General features: G+C 38.6%; 1 protein-coding gene across 2 annotated transcripts in view; it reads right to left on the bottom strand.

Annotated features, from left to right (window-relative positions):
- Positions 1-25,542, bottom strand: part of MID1 (midline 1) — a 240,041-nt gene that overhangs the window by 142,888 nt on the left and 71,611 nt on the right. The gene's annotated exons all lie outside the window — the stretch shown is intronic.

Here is a 25,542-nt window from a genome sequence, read left to right as displayed (position 1 = left end):
GGATTATTAGGACAGTTTCATATTTTCACATCAGAGAAACAGAGAACAGGGAACAGAGCAAAAGTTTCTGTAAGAACTCAAACATTATAAAGATAAAACAATTGTGTAACTTTTCTGGAAATGCAGACACCTTTTCTCATGCACAACTTACAGAACAGGGTGGGTACTGCATTTTACTGAAAACCCAGCAGAATCTGGCATCCAAAATAAGTGAGTTGTATAGGATGAAAATCACAGAGCTCCTATTCTATTTATGCCATTCACTTTCCACCTTTGAGGAATGTACTTTGTGATTGACCCACAGTCAGTTGCTGGAGTTTTTTGGTGTAGTACAATTTTTGTAGTCCAGAGCAAGATGAGTCTGCACCAGCTGCAGGGGGTGCAGTGGTATTATCACACACAGCGCATTCAGAAAACTGGGTCCTGCACTTCACTTCTGAGAGTATTGTGAGTGGCACAAGAGGAAAAGAGAGGATCTATATCTGAGGTGGTTTGAGGGTGGTCAGCATCCAAAGACACAGATAAACAGCTGGATATGAGGAAAAGGAATTGCTGCCTGGGATGCAAGAAGACAGGTGCTGGTTTTTACACCTTCCTCTGAAAATCAGATATCCTATCTATAACCCAAGTGTATGTGTGTGCATGAGAAAGCCCTGTAGTGTTTGGGAAGTGAAAGGAGATTCTGTCCCTGACAGAGGAAACCTTTACAGTCTGTTCAGTGGAACCAGTGGAGTTAAGAGCAGCCAGAGGAACTGATGCCAGGTGTAAGTTCAGACATGACTGGAAGCAAAGACCTGTATAAGCCAGACCAAAGCCATGGTAGGGACTGCAGTAGTTTTAAAGGATTCTTATTGAATTAATCCAAGTTAAAAGTAAAATGGCTAAAAGCACACCAAGCCATTGGCAGTTTTATGCTATGTGAACCCTGGTTATCAGCAGTAATGGTCACATATCCCTCTTATCAGACCCCTTGGAGTTATGAGTGACACACAGATACCAAAGTAGCTCTGACCTTGCTGCTCACTGTGGATGCCTGCCACAGTCCTTATCACACACCAAGCACTCCCAGACACAAAGGGCAGACACACAAGCCCTCCATCCAGCCTCATGTCTCAAGCATTATGTTACCCCTTTCACTAAAGTAAAATCAAGGCAGGATAACTTTGGCTGGGCTTCCATTATTGGCAGCATTGATCAGGAAGATCTTCAGCGTGGTTCCTGCTGTTCTGCTCTTGACTTGGTAAAAGTAGTCAGCAGGCACTTGTGAGAACTCAGGCTCTTGGGTTCTAACTAAAAATCCTGCCTCTTTTTGCTACTTAAGACAAAGATATAATATTAGAATGTGTAGTGAGCCAGTCTATGTAGCCAAAAAGCTCTGAGAGTTCCTATAAATGTGCAGAAAACATCACCACTGTAATACCAGTTACAAATTGTACATTATGTAAAAATATCACACATTTTTTACAAAGACATAGTAAATTAGGTGTTGAGTGCTCTTTGTCAGTACATCAACTATTTCTTAAAATGTTCATCTAAATTTAGTGGGAAGAGGCTTAGTTCAGTGCTTATCAATAGTGTGCAGGTTTGAAGGTTTTAGTTGTGACAAGGCAAAGACAAAAATCTCGATACCAAAAATTTATCACTGTTTCAGAATCTGAAACTTTTGCTCACTGATTTTTTAACTAAATCTTCCTTATCTACTTTCATTGTTTCTAATAAATTACCAAACACAGGAATTATTTTGAACTGGGATCAAATGCAAAACAGCCTAATGTGGACTCACTCAGTTGCTGGAGTTTTTTTGATGTAATACAGTTTATGTAGTCCAGACCAAGATAAGTCTGCATCAGCTGCAGGGGGAGCACAGAACAGGAAGTGGCAAAAATTACTTTCTCTCATTAGCTGAATTCCAGCTGCCATGGAAATCCTCCTGGGCCCAGAGAATTTAATATACGCTAAAGACACAGAACCACTCAATTTCTTTACTGTGCTGTGCCAAACAAAGACAGACCAGACCCCAGGATCTGATTATAGGTAGGAGTGAAAGAGTTGCAGCAGAGAAAGATATGACCCAGCATATAGGTTAAAAAGAAACAACCTAGTTTGAAAATGAGCATCTTCAGGTATGAAGTCAATCACAAATATATTGCCTTTAATCTGCAATATAGACAACTAATAAAAACATGTTTCACAAATAAGACAAGCAGCTAGACTGCTGCACTTTGAGAGAAAAATGTAATATTCACACTCAAACTACTGGCATTGAAATTAATTTCTAATTGTTTTTATAGTCCCTCCCTTGGTAGCTTTAAATTGGCACCTGCAGGAAGAGTAGGATGTCCAGAATACAAAATACTTCTTAATAACCCCATATAACACTAGAATACTTAACTCAAGACAACACTGGCATTTAAAAATAACCTCTAGAAGAACTGGCACAAAATACAAGGTTGTAAGATGAAGAAAAATTTATGAGAAGACTGTATTAAAAAAAGAGGAAAAATGCTGAAATACCCCAAATATGAAGAACTGTTCTCAAGATGTGAATATTATCATGCAATGATTTCAAATGATACAGTTAACATTCGTGAATGTAAGACTGTTCAGGGCTTGGATCTCACCAAGATCCAAGCTTTTATAAACATTGCTGCAGTGAATGCAGTGAAGACAAACTGACTGTGCTGGCAGAATGTCTGAATCATGGCATCTAAATGCACACACATTTTCTGACAGAATTTTAAAATTGGGACCAGCAGTGTCAGGCATCCTTACATGTACACATACACACTGAAAGCCACGGTGCACACAGGTGTCCTTAATGTGGATTTTTGGGGAATTCATTGCCTCTCAAGACTCAGCCTTTTGGAAGGGTGTCAGTAAAACGGGCAGATGTAGGGAAGATCAGGGCATCCTTCAGTCCTCTTGGTGGAACAACCCTTGGAAGACCATTCACCCTTTACAGAATCACTCAAGGTGCTCTGATCTCACTTGGGACTGCACCAGCCACAGGCAAGAGAGAATGGATGATATCTTCAGGACAGCTTCTTTCACCATAACTTATGCAACCTATGTAATCCTCAGCTCAAACAGACAAAAAGGTGGTTAAACAATTATCCATCTGCACTTGCCTTAAGGACTACACTGACTAGACTTTTTGATTAAGGCTTTTTAATCAAAAGAATAATATCTGCTGGATTTCATTTTACTACATCTGCTATGAGGCAGATACTTGATCTGCTAGGCTGAACAATCTGGTGCACAGTCATGTGTAATAAATTAGTGATCAGAAGACTGATAGTCTCTTCTAAAATTGTATGGAAGTATAGTAAGCTAAAAAGACTAACAAAGAAGGATGCTACAAGGGTTCAGAATTTCTAAAACATCTGTTCTCTAGTATATATAAATGCTGAATTAAATGGAAATCATAATTAGTTTACCACTACTTTTCCATTTGATTTCCCACTATTTTACAATTAGTTGTTCCTTCAGTGATAATTATACTTCATTACTCTTAGAAGTAGTAAATAATAGTTAAATTACTACATTTTTTTAATATTCCAGTCCTTAGAAGCCTCCATGAAAGAAAGAATTTTAAAGTGAGAAGTTGGGAATTGCCTTATGTATCTGTGACCTCTATTACCACAGAAAAAACAGAGAGGGCCTTTATTCCATTGCATTTTGTACCATTTGCTTATTTAGTGACCAATTGCAAAAGTCAGTCATGAAATGATTCAAGATAAGCAAATAAAGATTTGGGCAAACAGCAGAAGTTATAACAAACGTGCCTTCGTCAGTCAAACATCGAACACTATCTGTCAAAATCAGTATTTTTCTCCTATTCCAAGAGATATACCCAAACATATGTTCACACAGGTTCGAGGGAGAGTCATCTGGCCACAATTTCTTTAACTAAAACAAGGTAAAGCCTAAACTGATAAACTGTCACTTGAAGCAAGCAGGCATCTACTCAAATCCCCATTATCTGCGTGTTAGCTGAGATCATCAAACCATGCAAATCCCTCCTTTTGAAATAAAAGCCCCTAAACCACAGGTTTAGCAAAAAAAGCATGTAACACTCACAATTAAGCCACTCTGCTCTAAACAGAACCTGCATGCAGCAGGTTAGACATATCATATGCCTTGCACAAGTGTGTCAGAAGTGGGAAACTCTAAGCACTGTTGAGATCATGCCATGTCCAGGAAGAATTATAGAGAGATTGACTCTGTGTTGCAAAACTTTCCAAAACAGAATAAATGCTGGTGTTTTAACATCTTGTCAAAATCTCACCTGGGACAAGGCATTAACAGGAAAAACTGGGATATTTCTGCACAAATTTTAATTCCTCACATTTCTTGTTCTCAGAACACATTTGATATTTCAATGTTCTCTTGTATTTCCTTGGAGTGACACTAAACAGTTTTGGTCATACAGAGGTAAAAAAATAGCTCAGGTATCTCTTTAAAAATCCCAGGATTTTGTCACTGAAGGGACAACCAACCAATATTTTGCTGACCTCAAGTCAGTATTTCAGCTAAGATCAATGGAGCCAAAGTTGTCTAAAAGCTCAAGTCAGACTAAAGTATTGTTATTTAATTTTCATTTTTCTAATCATGACAGTTTTCCAGCAGTCTGCACTATCTCATAAAACTTAATTTAATAAGAAGTTTACTTCTTGCAGTTGAAATTCCTGAGAACATTTTTGTAGGGAATTCTCACTTTTCTGTTTTTTCCATGTCCTGGCTACCCAGCCCCCTGCCCCATGGGAAAAGGGTTTCTGTGAAACAGCAGCCTGTTGGAATGGGGATACTAAAGTTAGCTGTCAGCTATGCAGCAAGGGGGTCACATGGAGAACTTGTAAAGTGATGTGATTTGGAATCATATCTTAAACACTGGAAATATGAACTGCAGCCTGAAAATTACTTGTGCCCGGGGTGCAAGGTGCTTCATCTCCTTCACTGGAATTCTCAGACTGAGTATTCAAGCTGTCTTTATACTGCTGAGGGTAATAAAGGAGAGAATAAATCCATAAATGCTAAAACATTGAACAGTGCTGTAATCAGGGCAGCACAGTCTCTGTTATAAGCAGGAGTGAAAGACACAATAAGACTAATCTTTGTAGATGTAACTACACTTTTCTGGACTAAATCTAAGTATTTAGAATACAAAAGTGTGTACTAACCAGACAACACAACAATCAGACTACTGAAATTATTTCTAGAAAAGTGTGTGTGTCTGTGTATGTGTGTGCATGTAGAAACCCATGAATGTGTAGAGAAATATGTTCAAATTCTTCAAGAAAAATCCAAGGCATATTGGACTTTCTCAGGGAAAAAGAACTGGGTCTTAAGGTGCTCTTCCCTACAACTGAACAAAATATTTGCCTACTCAGGATACCAGTGGATTGCAGTGTTGGTGGTGAGATGAGGTTGTAGGGTGTGGGCTGGGGAATGACAGCAAAAACCTTAATTCAAATCCCAAATCCTTAAACTCTGGCAGGAAAACTGCTTTATACAACTGAGAATTTGCTAACATGTGTGACTCATGATTCTACTCACAAGCTTCTGGAGTTCACTGGGGTTACCATCAAGGTCAGGTTACCTATGAATATCAGATTACTACACCTTCCCACCGCTTCAGAGAAACGCTTGGTACTGACCATGTAATATATTTATGTGGGAAGGTTAACACCACAACCATCACATTCCTCTAATTTCAAATGAGAAAAACAGGCAAAGAATTTAGAAGAAAATCAAAAGAACCTTCTTATGAGAAGATTTTAAATGAAGCAATTCAAGGATGAGGGCAGATATCACAAAGCATTAGTCACAGAAGTTAAGCTGGAGACAGTTTCAGAATGTCTTTGCTTATCACATTACTGTTTTTTCTCACCAGGAGCATTGCTTAAAACCAGCTAAGGAGGGTTTCAAACTGGTGTGTTTATAAATAGGCTCACTGGGGCTGCCCTGGGAGGACCAGTCTGGTTGGGTCTCACACTTCTATCTGTGTTGAGCAGCCCTTTTTTAACTTTTAAACCATTTTCAGATGGCACTTTTATGACTCCCTGCACCTTGTTCCTTTTACAGGAATATACACTGTAGGTTTACTAGTCTTCAAAATAATTTTTACTTTCTTTAGCTCACATTTCCAGAGGTGTCACCTATTCAGTCCTCCCTTTTTGTTAAATGGCACTGGCAATAAAAGACAATGACTGCAAAGATAATGTGCTTCTCCAGGTTCCAAGAAAACCAATTTTATAATCTGAACCTTTGATTCTCATTTTATAAGATGCCCTTATAAAAAAACCCCCTAAAATTAAAAAAGCAGACTGGTCCATGAAAACTTTTTTTTCATAGTTGATGCTAAACATTTTCATAAAGATACTCAAAAAATCTGATGTAACTCAGAAAATCTGATTCAGGTAAGGCTCATGAAAAGTGAAGCCCAGCAAAGAAATAAAATGCTTAGGCATTAATTTTTGCATCTCTTATTTTCACAGGTTATTATTAGTTTGTATTTATCACTTCAATGCTGAAATTGGCAGATATTGTCCAGAGTCTGTCTTCTTAAATACATAGACTTATTTGCAGGGAGACTCAAACCCTGCCTGCAACACATTCTCCAACATCGTTATTTTACACCAACAACAGAGTAAAAGAAAGCACAGAAGTAGCTGCTACTGCACATCAGCCCAATGATGAAGGTTAATGCATGCCTTCTAAACTATTTCATGCAGATTTTGATCCCTAGGGCCACACTGTCACATATGCTCATTCTCTCTCTCCTTCTTGTTCAGACATCTCCCTTAGCTGTAATTTTGCTGTAATTCACTATGAAACTGCAATGATATGCAAAGGTCCTAACATGCATTTCATAAAGCCTTTTCCACATCTCTTGAGCATAAAGAAGGTCCTTGATGTCAATGGGAATGCACAGTGATGTCCTGAATACCCTGTCATCTTCAGCAATCCAAGCTTTTGGTGCTCTCAGTTTCCCATCTGTCACCTAAAATTAACAACTAATAACTTGATACCAAATGATGCTGCAGACCAGAATGAGACAGGAAGACCCCTCAGCACATACAGAGGAGTTAAGCTGAGTTGTGCAGTCATGTTGCTCAATTACCAAATCACTTGGCAACAACTGATTTTGCTTTCCTCCTTCTGCATGTCTCTTCAGAGTGGAAGCACGTGTAGACAGTGTACTTCACACTGAAGCGAGAGAGAAAAAAAGAGTCATACTAAGGATGCAAAAATGAAAGACTCTCATGATTTAAATACACTTTCCATATTTCTTTTATCACAGGAACTCGTAATTCACTGGGACTACCTGCTTCTCTAAGTATTTAATTGTGTGGAAAAACACAGTACACCACAAAAAAGGACAGACTCCTTTGGGAAAAGGTGATGAAACTTAAGCAGGGGAGCTCTCCAGGCCATCCCAGCATCCTGAGCCCTAAAAGCCTTTAGGGGCACAGAAATAACTCTACAGAAAATTTCACCTGCCATATCTTCATATTAGATCTTAGAAGTGTAAAGCTCTGACCACTTACAGCTTCAAAGCTGAAAAAGAAGAGAGACCATCTGAAATGCAACATCTAAAACAAGAGAAGCTGTCTCTACAGCTCGTGAAATCATTATTGCAAAAGCTTTATGAAATTTGAAATCCTGCAAATAAAGAAAATGGCACAACCCAGTCTTTTTAGATTTATATCTGTTGCAAGGAGGGGATCTGTACTTTCCTTATTTTGGGTGTCTTCCTGTGAGTTGTCATGTTCAATCCTTTTGGGAAATTTTTCCCTTTATGTAGGTTTTGTTTGGCCACCACAAACTAAAACTTTCAGCACACATAACTGAGGGTGGTTGTTATGGGCATGCTGTAGGTGAGCAGTGATGTGTGTCCACCACTTTGCTCCCTCCAGTGACTTCTTGAACCCATTAATCTTTTGCTTTTGCTAAATCAAACTGATATATAAAACTAAAGTAGTAGGGCAAGGAGAAATCAGACAGTAGACAGGTGATCTTGAGTCTCAAGCATTTTTATGCATTTGTTTTTCAGTGTGGCCATTTCCAAGAGCCAATATTCTCAGCATTTTATAAATATTAGCAGGGCATTTGATGCACATTTCGTGGAGATGTTGCAGCGTCTCAAACAGGTGATAAGGGGTTGCTATGGATACCATATTCTCTTAAGCTGAATACTCAACAGTTTCACAAAAAACATATTCTTACTTGTTATTTAAAATATTAACTGTCCAACAGGCTTTTGCTTATGCACCCCTTTCATTTTTTCATGGACTTTCTACTCCTTATCTATCAAATACAGAGGATTTTGATACCGTTTAGAGAGAGGTCACAAACCATTTTCCTTCTTCAGAAAAGGGGACAAGTTAGGTAGCTCATTATCTAGCCTGTTTGTAATTAAGTCCAAAAATAACTGCTCCACTGTACTGGAATTGTGAGAACTTTTATTTCAGAGGATTTAATGAGTCATGGAAACATGTTTAAAAGTCTGCACTAAACAAAGAACTGAACATTAGCATGGCAATAGACCATATAGCTTTTAATGGTCTGAACTCTGTCTCACATTCGGACACAGACTCGGGATTGTCCCATCACCAACATTTCATCCAGTGTTTCTTTCAGATGAGTTCCTTTTTTGCCACTGAATCTGAAGGTGATATTTGGGAAGCCTATTATCAGGTATGCAAATTGGGGAGAAAATGTGTCACATCAAATCACAACCATTTACTAAGATATTACTCATGGGCAAATGCTTTCATGCGCTGCCTACTTAGAAATGCAGGTTGAATGGAGTTACTGTAAAGGCACTAAATTTCAAATTTTTATACTTGTTTGTAGTCTTCATGATGCAATTAAAGGGAAGTTTTAACACATTAACTTATTTTAATTTGTCTTCCTAATTTGGTTTATTAGGAGACACAGAATGTAAATAAACATAAGGTTTTCTGATTTTTATTGTCATCAAAACACTAATGTTTTGACTTTCTTTGGGTCACTGTGATCATTATGTACCTGCTACCTTATTTTTAAAATTTCCAATGACATCTGATACAGTCTGCTATTATGAAACTTGTTTATTTTTAAAATGGCCCAATTTTTACTGAGGTAAATATGAGTAGGATTACATCCATATGCAACCGATAACCTGACTGTGGTCAGGGAGAACAAAAATAATCTTCCAAGCTTGGCTAATAATTTAGTTGGATATATTTGAACACCTGTTACTATAATAGTGTTTGCAATCATTTCAGTTTGGAGTAAGACTGAGCAAGAGCAAATGTGCTTGCAAATTGCAGATCTGCTTTTACAGCTTGTATCCAAAGAGATTCCTGGGAAATGAATTAATATTTTGCAGTCTGAGGCAGCAAATTTTTATAGCAGGTCTGAGCAACAGGGTAGGAATTCATGGAAGATAATATATTGAGCAGATCTAAGTACTAAATAGACACTTTCCTTATGTATTTTGAAGTGCAGAATGTTGCATATTTCTGGAACAAAAAATGGACATAACATGTTGTACTTGCAAGGTGTTACCATGTTAACAACTAGAGAACCTTCTGTTAAAACTATTAATATGTGGCTTATCACTTCATAAAAGCTTGAAGTCACAATGCAACAACAATAAGCACATGTGGTACATATGAAGCCAGTCTGCAAATACAATAATAAGCATTCACCAAGAGGCATTTTTGTACTGTAGTTAGTTGAGGTAAAATTGTCTTGCTTGTTCTACAATCACCACTTGTGTTACCTACAAAATAAACCCAGCCATACTCACTCTGTATTTGGGCTCCTTTCTGAAGTGCAAGAAAGGTTTTTGTTGCCTCCTTGTTCTTCAGCACACACCAAACCTGACTTGAGAAGTTTGAAGGTGATGGTGAAGTCATCTGCCAGGAGGCTCAGCAATTTTAAGGAAATCTGTTCCTAAAGCTGCAGCTGACCCTCTGTTTACCAAGACAGACATCATCCATCATAATGATCCTGTCACTGGTGTCAGTATTTGGGTAATTGTAGCACTTACAGGGTAAGTGCAGGAATAAACATGCAAAAATAGATGGGGTGATAAATTATGAGACAGAGATGGGAAGAGGAGAAACTTCAAGAATTTAATGTAAATCACAGAGGGAAAATACCTTTAAGGTCGAGTCCAGCTATTAACTCAGCACACCAAGCCCACTATTAAACCATGTCCCTATGCAGGGTAGGTGTTTTTGTGCGGTTTTAAATACCCCCCAGGGATGGTGACTCCACCACTCCCCTGTCCCAACACTTGAGAACCCACACACCTATGTGAAAGCAGAGCAAAGAGCTCAGGAATCCCAAACTGGTGCATACACACAGAGAGAGAAGCGGGGCCAGGCGGGGAGCAGGGGTGCGGTGGCAAAGCTGAGTGCAGCACCTTGATCTTCTGAATGAAGATTCAGTGCTCAGCAGCTGTAAAAGCAGCACGAATAGTCTGTCATTTTTATGTTTCCCTGATGATTCAGATAAAGCAAGAAACTGATGGTGTCTTCCAGATAAGCATATATATCAATTTCGTAGTATTTGCAGAAGAGAAATTCACATTAAGCTTTACTAAGTGCAATAAGTGTCCCGGCCCCGCTGGGCACAGCCTGCACTGCTCCCACATCCAGAGGCTCAGAGAGGAGCAGGAACCTCTCTGCGAGGCAGATGTGACACCACTTTCTTGTAGAAACTGCACAAACTTTCTATTTGTAGGGAAAATCTGAACAGTTTTTGTTTACTTCTCATCTAAGCTTCAGATCCAAACTTAGCAACCATAAAATGCATTTTTAAAAACCATATATAGCAGGCAGTTCTTTCATCTTGAACACTGTAAGACCCACTTCCTAGGATGACATCAACTCCAGTTCTAAACTTTTCTGACTTCTCCACACAAAGAGAAGACAGCTTAGGTTCAAACCAGCAGCTGCTTTTCACCTGGTTTTAATGGCTGTGGAGGAAACACACTGATGCTGCATTCCAGGAGTTGCATTTTATGCCCCGGCATTACCATATCCGTGAAGTCTCTGTGTTGTAATTCCTCTGTACTCAGAGTCTTAAAAGGCCACAAGTTTGCATACTTGAAATTTGTGATATATTTTCTTCCCAGCATATGCCTACCCCCTTGAGACACAAGAGTTTTTGTTAAGGACCAGCTTTCTGCTTGCAAAAATAAAATTAAATCACTGAACTCTGACCATTAATGCAGAGTGTGTTCCACACCAGCCTATAGCAACAGAATATCCTGACAGTCAGCATAAGGGGGGATAAATCACCAGCAAGTAAACCTTGGGATAACTCAAACTATTCACTTGGATATCAATCCATCTTGGTCATTTTCATATTCCTTCTGTCTTTCCTAATTTAAAATGCACATTTTTCTTTCCCTTCAAAAGCAATAAGCAGTAAACACAAACACTGAATTTTTGTATCAGACAAAAAAACAAGTTTTGAATGTCATGTCCAGACAGGTGAGAAATGCATTCAATACCAGGGCAGCTATCATATAAAATGACTCTATGGAAACAATATTATTCCACTAATTACATCCTCCAAGATCCATGCTAAAATCAGGTCTCCTCATAATGAAACAAACTTTTATCCTCTTCTGCACTCACAGATTTCTGTTGCTCATTTTTTCCTAGATACAGAAATAGTAAATATGAAATTTTGGTATATATCCCCCTATTTCCACCTTTGTGAATAATCAGTTTCATACTATTTGTGGATGTGAACAGGTTGAGTCTTTACCACTCTGCTTAGAAAACACACAAACCTAAAAGTATATATCCAAGCTGGACCTCCTCTTGGAGAGAGATTTATTGATGTTACCAACCCCTTGCACCCCCCAATACAAAAAACAATACAGCTTAACCTTCAGATGAAACTTCCTCTCCAAGCTCATCCATTCCCAGTAATTCCTCTATCTTAATTCAGTTAATTCTTCCTCCTGCTCACACTTCCTTTATTTTAGGGGTAGGGAATGAAACTGCATTTGCCACAACAATTCAGCAGAACTGCAGCAGCTTTGGGCAAGCAAGTGGGACAAGAGCATCCTGCCACTCCTGTGTGTGTCCAATAGCAAGGGTGCTGACAAATGATTAGCTGATATCATACTGTTCTTATTTTCAGGCTTGTGAAAAAGATCTCTCAAATGAGAAAAAATTTTATTCAATTGATGTTTTAATATTTCTCTGTATCTTATCCGCCCTGGCATTAATATGATGTTGTGACTTAGGAGTGTGGGAATTGCTGAGGGATGTGCTTATTTTTCTAACAGAAGTTCAGGCATGCTATTATTAGCAATCTCTGGTATGTCATCAATGTCAAAGGCCAAATACTTTCTTGAAATGTTTAGGAATCAAGTGTGTTCTGAATCTGAGGAGTCTGTTCTCATCTGCCATTCAATGCACACACAGCAGCGTGCTGCTAAAGGACTCCATCTTGCCAGAATGCTCCTGAACACTCCCAGCGCATCTGTTCTGAGAATGTTCAGGTTCTCAACAGGACAAATACTGACTTCAGAGAGCAGACTGACCTCCCCAGTCAGTATTTCACAAACACTGGACCTGGGAGCCTGATTTAACCAATTTTAGAGACCACTTTACACCACATACAGCTCCTTGCATACCTAATTGTACCTGCCAGTTTAGTGCCTCAGTAATGCTCAGCCAGCTGCCTTGGTGTGTCACCAAGAACACAAAGTCCAATAAGACACACAGGGGTATGGACATAAAATTCTTCAAGCAATTGTATTATCAGGTAGATCAAGAAGAGAGGTCCCTGACCCCTCCCAAGATCTGTCTCTGGGTGCAGCACAGATCTACCACATCACTCTGAGAGCTGCCTCTTTACAGCTCTGTGCTCCCTCACAGACTTTTGGATCAAACTTTCCCTGTCACATTTTATGAAGATAAACAGGATCACCGATGTGAAAATCAAACCTGAGAGATGTAGCCATTCTTTCATTTAAAACTGGCAATAGATTTTTCAACCAAAAACTTTCTTGTCTTTGTCATCAGGGTCATTTACAGAAAATATGAATGGCAGTAACAAGCCCAAGCCTTTTCTTTCCCAAGAAAAGGGTTAAGTAATATAATTATTGCATCAGAAGCAGTGGCCATCTGTTATGCTTTATAAAAAGACTGGCAAACAATGTTAAAAACATCCATTACATGCAATAGAGAAGAGAAAAATATGTTTATTTAGCAAATGTTAATGTTTCTGAAAGATGTTTGATTAGAGTCTGGAATTTATCATCACTTGCTAGAGCTCAGGCTAGGAGCCTAGCACCATCAACACATATTGTCAACAGGCATTAGCAAACAGTTTCATCTCCACGTGAAAAAAACACTGATTAACCTCTTCCAACTACATCACTAGGTGTATCATCCTCCACAAAACATAATTTATGCTTTTTTACATCCTCTTCCAAGAAATATCTGTCTAATCTCTTAGTAATTTTTTTCCCTGTATAGACTAAAGACTTAAAAAAACAGTCTTTAGAAACAAAAAGACAGGAGGGCTTTTTAGCAAAAACAAGTCTTTAAACCTTCGGAGGAAAATGCCATGCAAGAAGAAAGAGTAAAGTGATTATGAATCAGAAGAAAACTGAAATTATTTATTTATTAAAAAAGGCAATGTCAAAAAGCATGTAGTGCAAGTGCAAAACTGAAAGTAAGCTGTAGTTTCTATTTCGATTGTTTGCTTCTCAACAAACAGATAAATACTTCAAAAAGCCCCAAACCACAGGATAGTGGAGCTTGCCTGCTGCTGCTGTGGCTGCCAGATATCATAATGGATATTCTAATGGCAGAAGAGAGAACGATGCTAAATTGTTTTGGTGCTGTTTTGCTACAACCTTACTTAAAGAAAGCAATTGTTTTTGTGCTGGGAAAAGGAGGGGGACAGGGGAAGAGCAGACACACACCTTTATTAAAATGTGTATACACCATATACAAAAAAAGCTCCATTTGAGTCAAAGGGTAATGTCAACTAGCTGGTTCATGCATAATGTAGTATTTCCCCAAAATCAGAAACTTGTGGGAGAAGCAAAGCAGAAGGATAGCAGGGGTATATATAAAAGAGAAACCTTTCCCTCATGTGTTTCATTCTATACTCACACAAGCAGAAAGATAAAATTTTATTTTGCATATTGTAGGCAAAAGGCTTGAAGCCAAGCTCTTCCATTTGCCTTAATTTGAAATAATGGGTATTTCAAAACTTTCAGGACAGAATTCTCCCAGTAGCAATCTACCTGCTCATGGGTTGGTTTATAACACCCAGAGGGTTACCACACCTCACCTTGAGGCAAGTTTGTCCTGCAGAGGTCCTGACTATGAGAGATCTTTGCTGAGGAATGTTACTCATCAGGCCAGGAACTGCAGAACCCTGCACACATGGCTGAGAGGACCGTGTAAGTTTTATGATCTCTCTATTCAGAGTACATTACTGCTTTCTGATGGCTTCTGAATTTCCTGTTACTCACTGCACATTTGTGACTTTACCTACCTGTCTTGAAACATGTTAAAAGGGCTGTAAGATTTTATTTCCTCCCAGACAGAGTAATAATTACACATAGCAGGCTTTAATATTTGAATCCATTTCAAGGGAATGAGGATACACTAGAGGTCATGTGAGGGACATGTGCTTTGTGAATGAACAGAGCACATGGAAATGCTTTTATCCCATTAGCACAGGCACTGAGGTTGCTCCAACCCAGCTGCAGCTGTTGGAGAAGAGTGTGCAGGCTGAGATGAGCTCATGGTTGGGTCCAAATGGGACAAGGGTCCTGCTCCCTTTTCAAGGACAAACACCGAGGAAGAACAAGCTGTTAACTGTATTGTCCCTCCATCTCTATTCTTTAACTTTCCAGGAATTTAATGCCAAGCAGCCACTCATAACCAATTTTGGCCCCATCTGTGCCCATGAGTCATTAACTTTTGCACACTATCTCCCATCTTGTTGCCATTTGACATGCCACAACCATCAAATTAACCCCACGCAATGCTTGAGTGAGCAGCTGTAACAATACAGAATTCTGGAGCACAAACAGCAATCCCCAACACACACAGCACAGGAGCAGTACCATCTCTGTCACTGAGACTATATATATTCTTGGTCATGTGTCTCAGAGAACATTCACAGACTGCTATAACTGAGATGTTACTCTGTGGGATAATGAGGCGTTGCCATTCCTTACAGTTCTGTCATAAGGCTTAGGCTATTTGATCTTTTCTGTGAAGCCTCAGCTCCAGATACCAAATCATTATGTGAGAACTGAAGATTTATTTTCTTTTTTGAAAAGGATTTAGCCTTTAGACTGTTACAGAGAGAGAGCTGACAGTCTGACCTGAATATAACCCCTACAATTTGAAAGCCACAGGCTAGAAAAAAAGGAATGCAGAATTGTCTTTAACATGTTATGATTTTTAACCTAAAATATTATGATTGTCAAAGAGGTGGAGTCTGGCAGGAGGTTAATGCTTTTTGAAAGCTAGCTCTCCTCTACAGGTAAGAAAAGACCTCATTTAGTGCTCATGCCAGCCTAGGCAGAGAGCTCCTGGAAGGGATAATACATCTTGTGATAGCCAGAAGGGTGCTGCAAGCTCCCTTCCTACGCAGAGGAGGTTGTGCAAAGCATGCTAACTTTCAGGTTAAGTACCTGTTGCTTTCAGCAGCCTGCTGACTCCTTGGCATTCATTAGTTTTAGCTCAGGCTTTGCAATCTCTTTAAGTGGAAGGGACTACAGAAATCTTTGTTCACGAGCTGTCCTGTTTCCCATGCCTGTTTGCTGTTTGGAAAGGGAGATACCAAAAACACACTAACCACGTTGATCCTGAATGCATTCCCTTTTGGAAAAAACAGTTAACTGTACAGGCAAAGTTATCAGCATTTTAAGACCTTCATTACCTGCCCTGCTGGCTTTCCTGTAGCCCATCACTGACAAACTCTTCTGTGTAACCACACGTGTGTGTACATTTCTGGGGGTTACATTTTTCCTTTTTTATGCCAGTATCACACAGAGCACAGGAACCATGGCAGCCAGCTCTAGGTGCATAAGGGAAGCAGCCAGATGGTGGGGGCAGGAGAGCACCTTTGGCCTTGCTGCCTGGTTTGCCAGGAGGTGATGGGTGCCAGTGGGTGTCCCACAGGAGTAAAGAAAGGCAGCTATGCCCAGGGAAAGCTGCTCCTTCACAGCTGGGTCCCACACCTCAGCCCTTCCTGCCACTTCACTCAACAGCTGGAGCAGACAAGTCCCTTTTCCCAGAGGTCTTGCCTAGACCTCCTTTCCAGCTTTCCTTTTTCACCCAGTGCTTCCCATTGGAGCAGCACCCTGACCCCACTCCACCTCATGAGATGGCTTTTGCCTGTGACCACTGGTATGATCCGAAAAGTAAGGCAATTGTTCCCTTAACTCTAAGTAAAACACTACAGTTTAGAAACCTCTGGGCTTCTTATCATACCTCCTGATTTTATTTTTATTTCAGCTCCCACTGCAATACCAAGTGCAAAATTACAGATTAATAGGGAGTCTTGGGTGAGTTAATGAGGCAAAATGAGCCCCAGTCACTACGTTGTTAAAAAACCTGGGTCCTGCAGCAGCACTATTGATAGCCTTCACCCTCACCTAAAAAATAATAACAGGCAGGAAGAATATGTAAACAGAATTATATAGATATGTATAAAAAGCAAGCAAGCATACAAGAAAGCAGTTCAACTAATTGATTCAAGTAGGGCTGTTAAATAATCATATTTAAGAGTTGTAAAAGTAGTGTGTGCATGTCTGTATGGATGCTTGTAGGTATGTAATCTTATTATTATGATAATTACTTAAGAATGCCTTCCATTTTCCTGTGTACTGTAAGGCAGAGACTAAACAGCAAGAAAACCCTTGATTGCATCCAAGTTGTTCCACCCAGACTACAAAAGTCACAATCTCCTGGCACTGCACCAAATCAAATCCTATCACTTCAAATGCAGTAGCAGACAGATACACATGTTATTGCTTATTTTTATAGTGAAAATACTGAGTATATCATTCCAGAAGCCTTCTATTAAATGTTTTGACAAATTAAACAATTAAGTAAATATAATCAGATAAATCCGACCTTGATGTCAGTAATGTGAAGAGAGACTGGTAAACAATGAGAACTATGCAGTCACTGCAAGAAAGCTTACTCACAAATTGATTTAGAGGGGAAATTACAGGCACATGCAACTATCATGTTGCATCAGAAACAGATTATGAGAACCCACAAATTCTAAAATTGTTCAGCTGGTGAAGTCAGGAATTTCCGGCTAAATGCATTATCTCCAGACAATGACTGCCTCTTTTGCCTTAAAAACTTAACTTTATTTGGACTCCAGGGGCTTATCAATTCCCACATCCTTTCAGCTACCCCAAATCTCACTATGAGCTTTACAGAGGAATCTCCTTGCTCAGCATTTGCCATGTGGTTGGGTTCTTATGGCAGCTCTTCATTGCTCCATGGAGCTGGATCCATGTACCTTGCTGCTCCAGTCACTGGGGACTCCAATCAGGGTGGCACAGTGAAGGTTTACCCACATCATGGCAAGAAGCAACAGAGGAGGAATCCAGTATATTGGAAGCACTCACAAGACAGTGCTATGCCTAAGTTAGATGTGACAATATTGGCTTTGAATTCAAGCTCCCCACAAGATTTGTCAGCTCAGGTGAGGCACACAGTCCTGAGTGCCCAAAGACAACTCGGATGTCTCTGCTCAGGCAGCACAGGTGCCTAAAGAAGGCACTGAAAATGCCTGCCTTGCGTTGCTGCTTAGGAGGGTTTTCCCTCCAATTGACTACATGGATGCTACTACACTCTGTATCCTAACTCTGTCACAACTGGACTAAAGCGTTTCACACTATAAGGCTAAAGCTGAGAAGGTATTTTGTTCTTCCAAAACTAACACCCAGGTCTTGCTGAATGTTGAGAATACAAGGCCTAAGGGAAAAGAAGTCAACAGTGTTAAGACAGTGGATCAAAAAATTCTCAAAATTTTGGTGGCATCTTTTATGCATGTAAGACACAGGGAGGAAGAGGAAGCAGAAAAAATATAACATCAGTATTTCCACTAAAAAGCCACTATTGCTTTTTTTTATTAAATCAAGCTCTGCTCATTGGAATGCTTTGTATCTCCTGCTAAGCACCTAATACCTTCTCAGCCTTCTTTCATGCTTCCTGTATTATCAGTATCTCATTTACGTGTCCTTGTAAGGTGCTTTGGGCAGTAACAAGTATGAAAGGTCCTACAGAAAACACTATTCTGTTCTCTCATATCCCAGTTAACTTTCAAAACCAAAATACTGCACTTGGATGCACACATGCAGCTTTGGCTGTAGCCATTGGGAGTTTTCTGCCTATACATGCAGGGATAGCATGGACCTTTATGCTTTTAAACTGCTCAGATACTGGGGGTGAGGAGGATGGGGGTGGGATCCTTCCCCTTTGGAGTAATCTTTAAAAAATTCATGCATCATGCTGCATCCATTTGAAACCCCTAAGTGTTCATATCCACAGCAGTCCTGTGGGTCACCTGCCATGGAAAAAAAAATTTCCCTGGACAAAAAGGTATTAAAATATTTTATTACAGAAATATACTTTTCAGGCCTTAAACCAGATTAAATATATGAGAATTCCTGGAAGTCTATATTGTTCCCCTCAGGGATGCCAGACTTTATTTACAAAGCTTATATATTGCTATAGCAAGGAGTTTTCATGGATGAAAACTGCTCAGGGCATTATGATGGATGGGTGGATGGCAGTGAATGGGAAAAAAAGCACATAGAAGCTCCACCTGGCTGAATGGCATTAAGATTCCCCATGGGAGGCATATGAGGATGCAAGGTTTTTCTCTACTGTTTGCTCTAAAAATGACATACATGCATACATACATATATACATAAATGAAACCACTCACAGCACTCAATAATTTATTTGCTTCATCCTGGGCATGAATAATAAACCACCATATGGATGATAGTACAGTCACTACCAGTGATTCCACACTATTGTAGCTTTGCAATAGTGTGCAATACCTTAATCTTTGTTTCTTTTGAAAGATCAAAAGCAATGGACACATACAGCTCTGCTTTAGAATCATATTTTCTGTTTTTTCCCAGTATTTAAAAGGGTCAACAAATACCTTTTTTTAATGGCTACACTCTCAAGGGCAGAAGCAAATCTAGCAGAACAAGGATTCCTAATTCTAAAGATGCTAATGGCAAATACTCATATGTGTGTAAATAATTAATTGCTTTCTTGCAAATAAGTGCAGGGTTTCGTTCTTTGTTAGTGACCCCAAGGACTGTTTTTCTATGAGAAACAGAAACATTTAGGATTGTATCTTCCTAGTCCATGACTAATTTATAGGCTCTCGTGGCGTCAGGTGCAAAGATTCAAGATTCAATTTGTCACCCCAGGCAATTCCCACTTTAAAAGATGATGCAGGTATTCTGCAGAAATAAATAGAGGAAAACATTAATGGTGTAAAACCAACAGTAGTATTCCCTATGGAGGTCATATCTTTCAAATTCATAGAGACACATCAAGATATTGAATGCCTTTTGTACTGGCCTGGAAAGAACATAAAGCCCTCTAATGATCTCCTACAGAAAAAAAACCAGAGAGAATTAACACCACATTTTTCATGCTGAACAGTATCAGCTACAGCTGGTTGGGTTTTTTTGGCATGCTTTTCCCCAGCATTTCGTTTGTTGTTTGGTTTTGTTGGTTTTTGGGGGGTTTTTTTTGTTTTGTGTTGTGTTGTTTAGAGTTTTTGTTGTTTTTTTGTTGTTGTTGTTTTGCTGGTTTGCTTGTTTGTTGTTTTTGGTTTTGTTTTTTGAAGTTTTTTTAACTTTATATTTTTTCAATTTGATCTAGAATTTCCAAGCCTAGAGCTCTATACAAAGATGACAACATAGAAATGGAATAACAGAAAGTCAGACATCTAACAATATAAAATAATTTCCCCCCAATTTTTTACTTTTTCCAGATAGATCAACAACCACATAAATATTTACTTTCTGTGTACATGCAGCTCAATGGCTGCATTGTTAATGACTACAATTGTACTCAAACAAATGTGTCTTGTTAATAAGCCCCCACCTGCTTCCCCAATAGGTCTCCCTGGGACTGATTCTGGGAAAACCTCTTCTCATGGGGGAGAGAGGAGCATATGTGAGGGATGTCCTGACCACTGATCATGAACACTAGAGACCTACTTGGCTCAGAAATTCCGGAATCAGATCAAAACACTGAACTTCTTTGTTATCCTTTCTGTACAATGGGAGCACTTTGTACATATTTCCTTATGCTGAAAAATACAGTGCAAATGCGAGTTAATTACATGTAACTACTTGAATACTTCCAGGAGGATGACTGATTATGGGGATTTAACAACATGATGAATTCTGTGTATGAGATATAACATTTTTATCTCTTTTCCTATTTGAAATTCATTGTAAGCATTTACATGGAAAAACCACACTACTGCAGAAAGCATTTGTTCACTCTTAGGACTTGCAAATTCAGTATCTTAAGAAAATGCTATTCACATAGCTTCCTGACATTTTAATATTGCTTTGCTTCTTGATTGCATTCACTTGAATTTGGTATTTAATCTAAGAACTCAAGAAACCCTTAGAAAATAATGTTCTAAGACTGTTGAAAATAGGTACCATAAATTTCCAGAGAAACACAGGTTACACATTAATATACACTTTTTATTGTTAACAATTAATTTAGAAGAGTGAGTAAGTATTTTACATGTGTCTCCTCTTTAAAAACGTTTGCAGTCTATGTGTGTAGGGATGGTATTTTATGTTCTTTAAATGTCAAGATAGTTCTGCAGACTTTACCATAATGACACCAAATTTAAGTCATTAAAGGAGAGATTTATCTCACATTTTAAACACTGAAATTAGGGGTTAAATCTAAGTACGTGAGCTTCTGCTATAATGCAGAAAGACACAAACCTCCAGAAGGCACGTATGAAAAGACTTATCCTTTAGAATTAACAATGAAACAATCTGTCATTTTGATTCATGGAGGTGAGCAAAAATAAATCTCCATTTTTAATTAGTTATCCAGGAACAATATCAGAAGGAAAAGTAACAAGGAATAATATAAAACATACTAGTAATATGAATCTAATAAAAGATGAAACAGAACCCAAGCACAGTTTCCTCTGTTGATGTTCAAGAGGAGGTAAGGTTGAAGTTAAAATCATCTGTTAGAAAAGTTTCCTTGTGGATTTAGACAGAACAGTTTCCAGCACTATTCTCCATAGCTAAAAATAATCCAAACTTCAGATAAAAAAAATCACCTCAAGAATCACTGTTTAAAGGTTTAAGATACTTTCTCTTGTATTTTTTAGGCACTAAAACTGAGATTTTTAGCTTTAGTCCAGTTACTCATCCAAACAGCCCTTTTCAGTTACCACATGACATCTGGAGCCTGCAGTAACCTCAGTGGGATCTCTATCAATATGTGTTTAGGCTTAAAAAAATCATACCCATCAATTTCTATGTACTTAGGTCAAGAAATGTTGGTAGCATCCACATTAATGCAATATGGCAACTGCAGATAGCTGCTGAATTTTTTGAATGCCTGGCTCTACAAAGATTAAAATTGCTCTTTTTAGCCTAAGATATTTAAAGTTCTATATGTCAAGGCAATTTCTATCACTCCATATTTCAAGGCATGATTTTTTTTATGATGGCAAACATTATGGCTTCAATAGCCTTATAGGCTTGCTTTTCACAAAAGGATTCAATACAAATTCTCACCATTCATCTGAAACTTACAGTATATTTAGAAATGCAATTAAAATGTTTTTATAATTATGTACAGAGCAGTTCTTTTGTTTAGTGACCTGAGTTGAAGGGAGCAAGGTGGTTTGTACTACAAACAAGAGCATGAAGTGAATATTTAATACCAAGAAAATAAACCTCTAAGTAAGAGTCCACACCATCACTAAAACCTACAAGAGTGGATTGCATTTAATGCAGCCTTTGAGAGGATATAAGAAATAACAAGATATTGGCAAGCAAGTAGACCAAGGAAGCTTCCTGGATATTTTCCACTAATAAATTCTTTCAATTTTGGCAAGAGGTATCTGTAATTTGTAAGTGGTTTTGATCTCAGGGAAACTTTCCTGCATTTCTGCAGTGAGAGAAAACTTTCTATATGGGAGGCCTAGCTATCAGCCCCTTCGGGGAGAAGCCAGGATAGAATTTGACACTCACGCAGTGACTGGTACTGGTTTCAAAGATAGTTCTTATCTCTTCTTCTCAGAAACCAAGCAGAAAATCACAATGTTGTGCCTGACGACAGTAGAAAATATAAGGTCATAAATTGCTCTCTGTTTTGCTCAGATGCCAATTCCACACAACAAAACAGATGTTTTTCTCTTTGTCACCACCAGCAGCTCTTACACCAGCTATCATGAAAGCAAGGACAGAAATTACACAGTGTACATGTTATTTGCACTTTTATTCTGCATACTTGTGATAGTGGGAGTTTATAATAAGGGAGATAATTTTCTGCTTTCATTCAATAAAAGAAACATTTTTCCCATTAAAATCAAATATTTCATAACAAAATTCTCCTTTTGAAAATAAAAATAAATATACACCTAACATTTCCATCTACATGGTATTGTGTGTATTTTGCAGCAGTGAATGAAATATGCAAGGAATCAAATATGGAAAAATTCTAAATGTTTCCTGTCCCACTGGGTGTTAGTCCTCAGGCAGGCCAGCTTTCGAAAACAATATTTGATAGTATTCAAGGAATTTTAAAACATATCTGTGTGGAGAAAGTTGATTTTTACTTGTAAAATAAATTAGCTGCAGACTAGCAAGCCTTTAAACAAAATATCAGGAGAGACATTGTTACCAGAGATGAAGTCCTGCCCAGCAGGTTACTCAACTACAAAGGCATACTTAAATTGTGTTTATCCCAATTCCATGTGGGCTCCTGTGGAGAGATTCCTGGGGCTGCATACATGTGGAACTAATCAATCAGATAAAAACATCCACAGCTCTTAAAAAACATATTCTGTGCTCAATGTGATTTTGGCACAAATGTGTTATTTAATATCATACCTGATCCAGGTTACAAATTGGCTGGATCAATGAAGATGCTTTGCTATCTCGGGAGTTCTACACGTGGTTTTAACTAACTTCCCTCGTCAGAGCAATTATTAAGGTCTTAGCTTTAATGATGCTATAGAAAACAGCTATTGAGGAACCTGTACTTGCTTGGCAAAAAATCTCAGGGGTTGGAAGACAGGCATCAGAACCTCGTTATGTGCTTCTGGCTAATTAAGTTGTTGACTGAGCCAATGTTAATCAAGGTCCATCAAACTATGCTTAATTAATATGTAAATTGGTAAAACCTTCCGCAATTGCCCTACCATCTGAACTCTAGCTATGGGCCCCAAACCAGACAATGACTTCTAGTTAATGTTTTCAGTTGGGGAAATAATCTTCTGAAAACAAAGGAATTGTGAGGTGGAGTGCAAATATATACTGTTACAAAATACACATGGATACATTAGACAAACTTTATAGATATGCATAACAATGTGAAAGTTTAAAGATGTGTCAGTGAAAGGACTTAATGTGAATGACACATAACAAAAGGAAAGCATTTTTTTCCTCATATTAATTTCTCAGAGGTGATGGTCCCATGCAAATGAGAAAGAGAGATACATCTAGTCTAGAAGTCAGTTCCAACCACTTAAGAGAGAAGTTATGCCAAATTAGTTTAATAGAATGTTATGTTAGATATCTTGAAAAAAACCTGTTGGTTAAATCTCTTTTAGTCTGAAGGCATATTAGCAGAACTAAGAATAACCTTTGGAAAGTGTGATATTTAGATGACCTGAGATATAATGAGCATGCCTGATGTTTTCTATCAACTAGTCCTAGAGGCTACCAGCTCAGCATCTTACCAAGGCTACAAGAAATCAGTCCAAGGAGACTGTCTCTCCTTAGCTAGGGGTTTATACAGAATTTAAATAATTGAGATAAGGTGTGTATAGGTCTCAATAGTTTACAAAGCAAATGAAGAGTCCTAATTTAAACATTCAAAATAGGTGCCTTCAGAAGATGGGACAAATACAATTTCCTCCTTCCTTCCTGCTTTCCTTTTTCCTCCTATTACCATAATGAACAGGAACACTTTAATGTTAGTCCATAAATAACACTTTTGCTCTAATAAATAATAATAGTGATGTAATAAAAACATGTAATAAAAACCAACAATTATTCAGATTGTGGGTGGTTGCCTGTAGACAGGCTAACTGTGAAGGCTGGCACTCTAAGCTGGCCAGTGATCACTGATTCCACATGAACAGTGGAATGGGAACTTCTGAGATAGCCTCCCTGTTGAGGGGTCTATACAGAAGGGCCTCATTTCAGAGGCCCTGGCAGAGGTACTTCTCCAGAAAGGCAACGTGTCACGATGTCCTGTGTCACCTCTCAGTCCCATGTGAGTGTCTGAGATACCTGAATGCATCTCTGGTGGCACCAGATTCCCATGTGTGGGCGAGAGAATTGTACTTCAGGTGTCAGCTGTCGCTTGAGCTGAATCACATGTGGACATTTATGCACAGTCACCCAATTCTGACAATCTTAATCTGGAACTGAATGCCAACCAGGTTGTATTTTATGTTGTCTCACTCTTACTGTTCTCTCAGCTTTTACTGACATTTCAAAACACTTTCTAGGCAATTAATTGACTTAGAGAGCAAAAGGTGTAGAGTACAGAAATATTGATAAAATGGAGTAGCACCCAGTGCAAAGTCTGGTATTTAATAGAGGAGCAGAGGCAGTCAAAATTCATTGTTCCTTCATTTGCCTCCTGAGAGTGCTCTGAAAATCCTTGAGGTCCCAAAGTCTCATCAGTTCTTTCTTACATCAGTTCTTTCACCAGTTCTGCACTGGGTTTGCACTGGGTAAGAAGGACTAACTCAGGAAAAAAATCCTGTATTTTTGTAATGTAGATGAGTTTTGACTGACAGGTTGACCCTTAGCTTCCTTTATGTAGCACTGAACTATGATACTCCTACTCATGGAAGTAAAAATAATCCATTTCACTATTCTGTCTGTATACAATCCAGAAAACTTCAAAAGTCCTTACAAATCCCCACAGATGTCAGCTAATAATGTACTAGGCTTGGACAGACCCAGGTATTGTTGGAAGCTAAAAGTTCTTTCCCCTTAGGAAATCACTGGTGGTCTTTCCCAAAGTGTCAACCAAAAGAGCCTTAAAATTTCAGTCACTTTTAATTGGATATTTTAATTGGATAAGACCACACATCCCTATCATTTCACTCTGCATCAGCTATGACAGAGCATCCTGCCCAGTCTGACACACCCTGTGGGCTGAATTTTAACTTTTAATGGACCAAAAATCAACCTCTAAAAACATGGAGGTTTATCATGGAAAATTAATACCACTTTTCTATAAAGAACTGAGATTT

The sequence above is a fragment of the Melospiza melodia genome, chromosome 2 (assembly GCF_035770615.1).
Source record: "Melospiza melodia melodia isolate bMelMel2 chromosome 2, bMelMel2.pri, whole genome shotgun sequence".
NCBI classification, from domain to species: Eukaryota; Metazoa; Chordata; class Aves; order Passeriformes; family Passerellidae; genus Melospiza; species Melospiza melodia.
The sequence above is the reverse complement of the archived record's forward strand: the minus strand, read 5'-3'. Positions and strand labels throughout refer to the sequence as shown.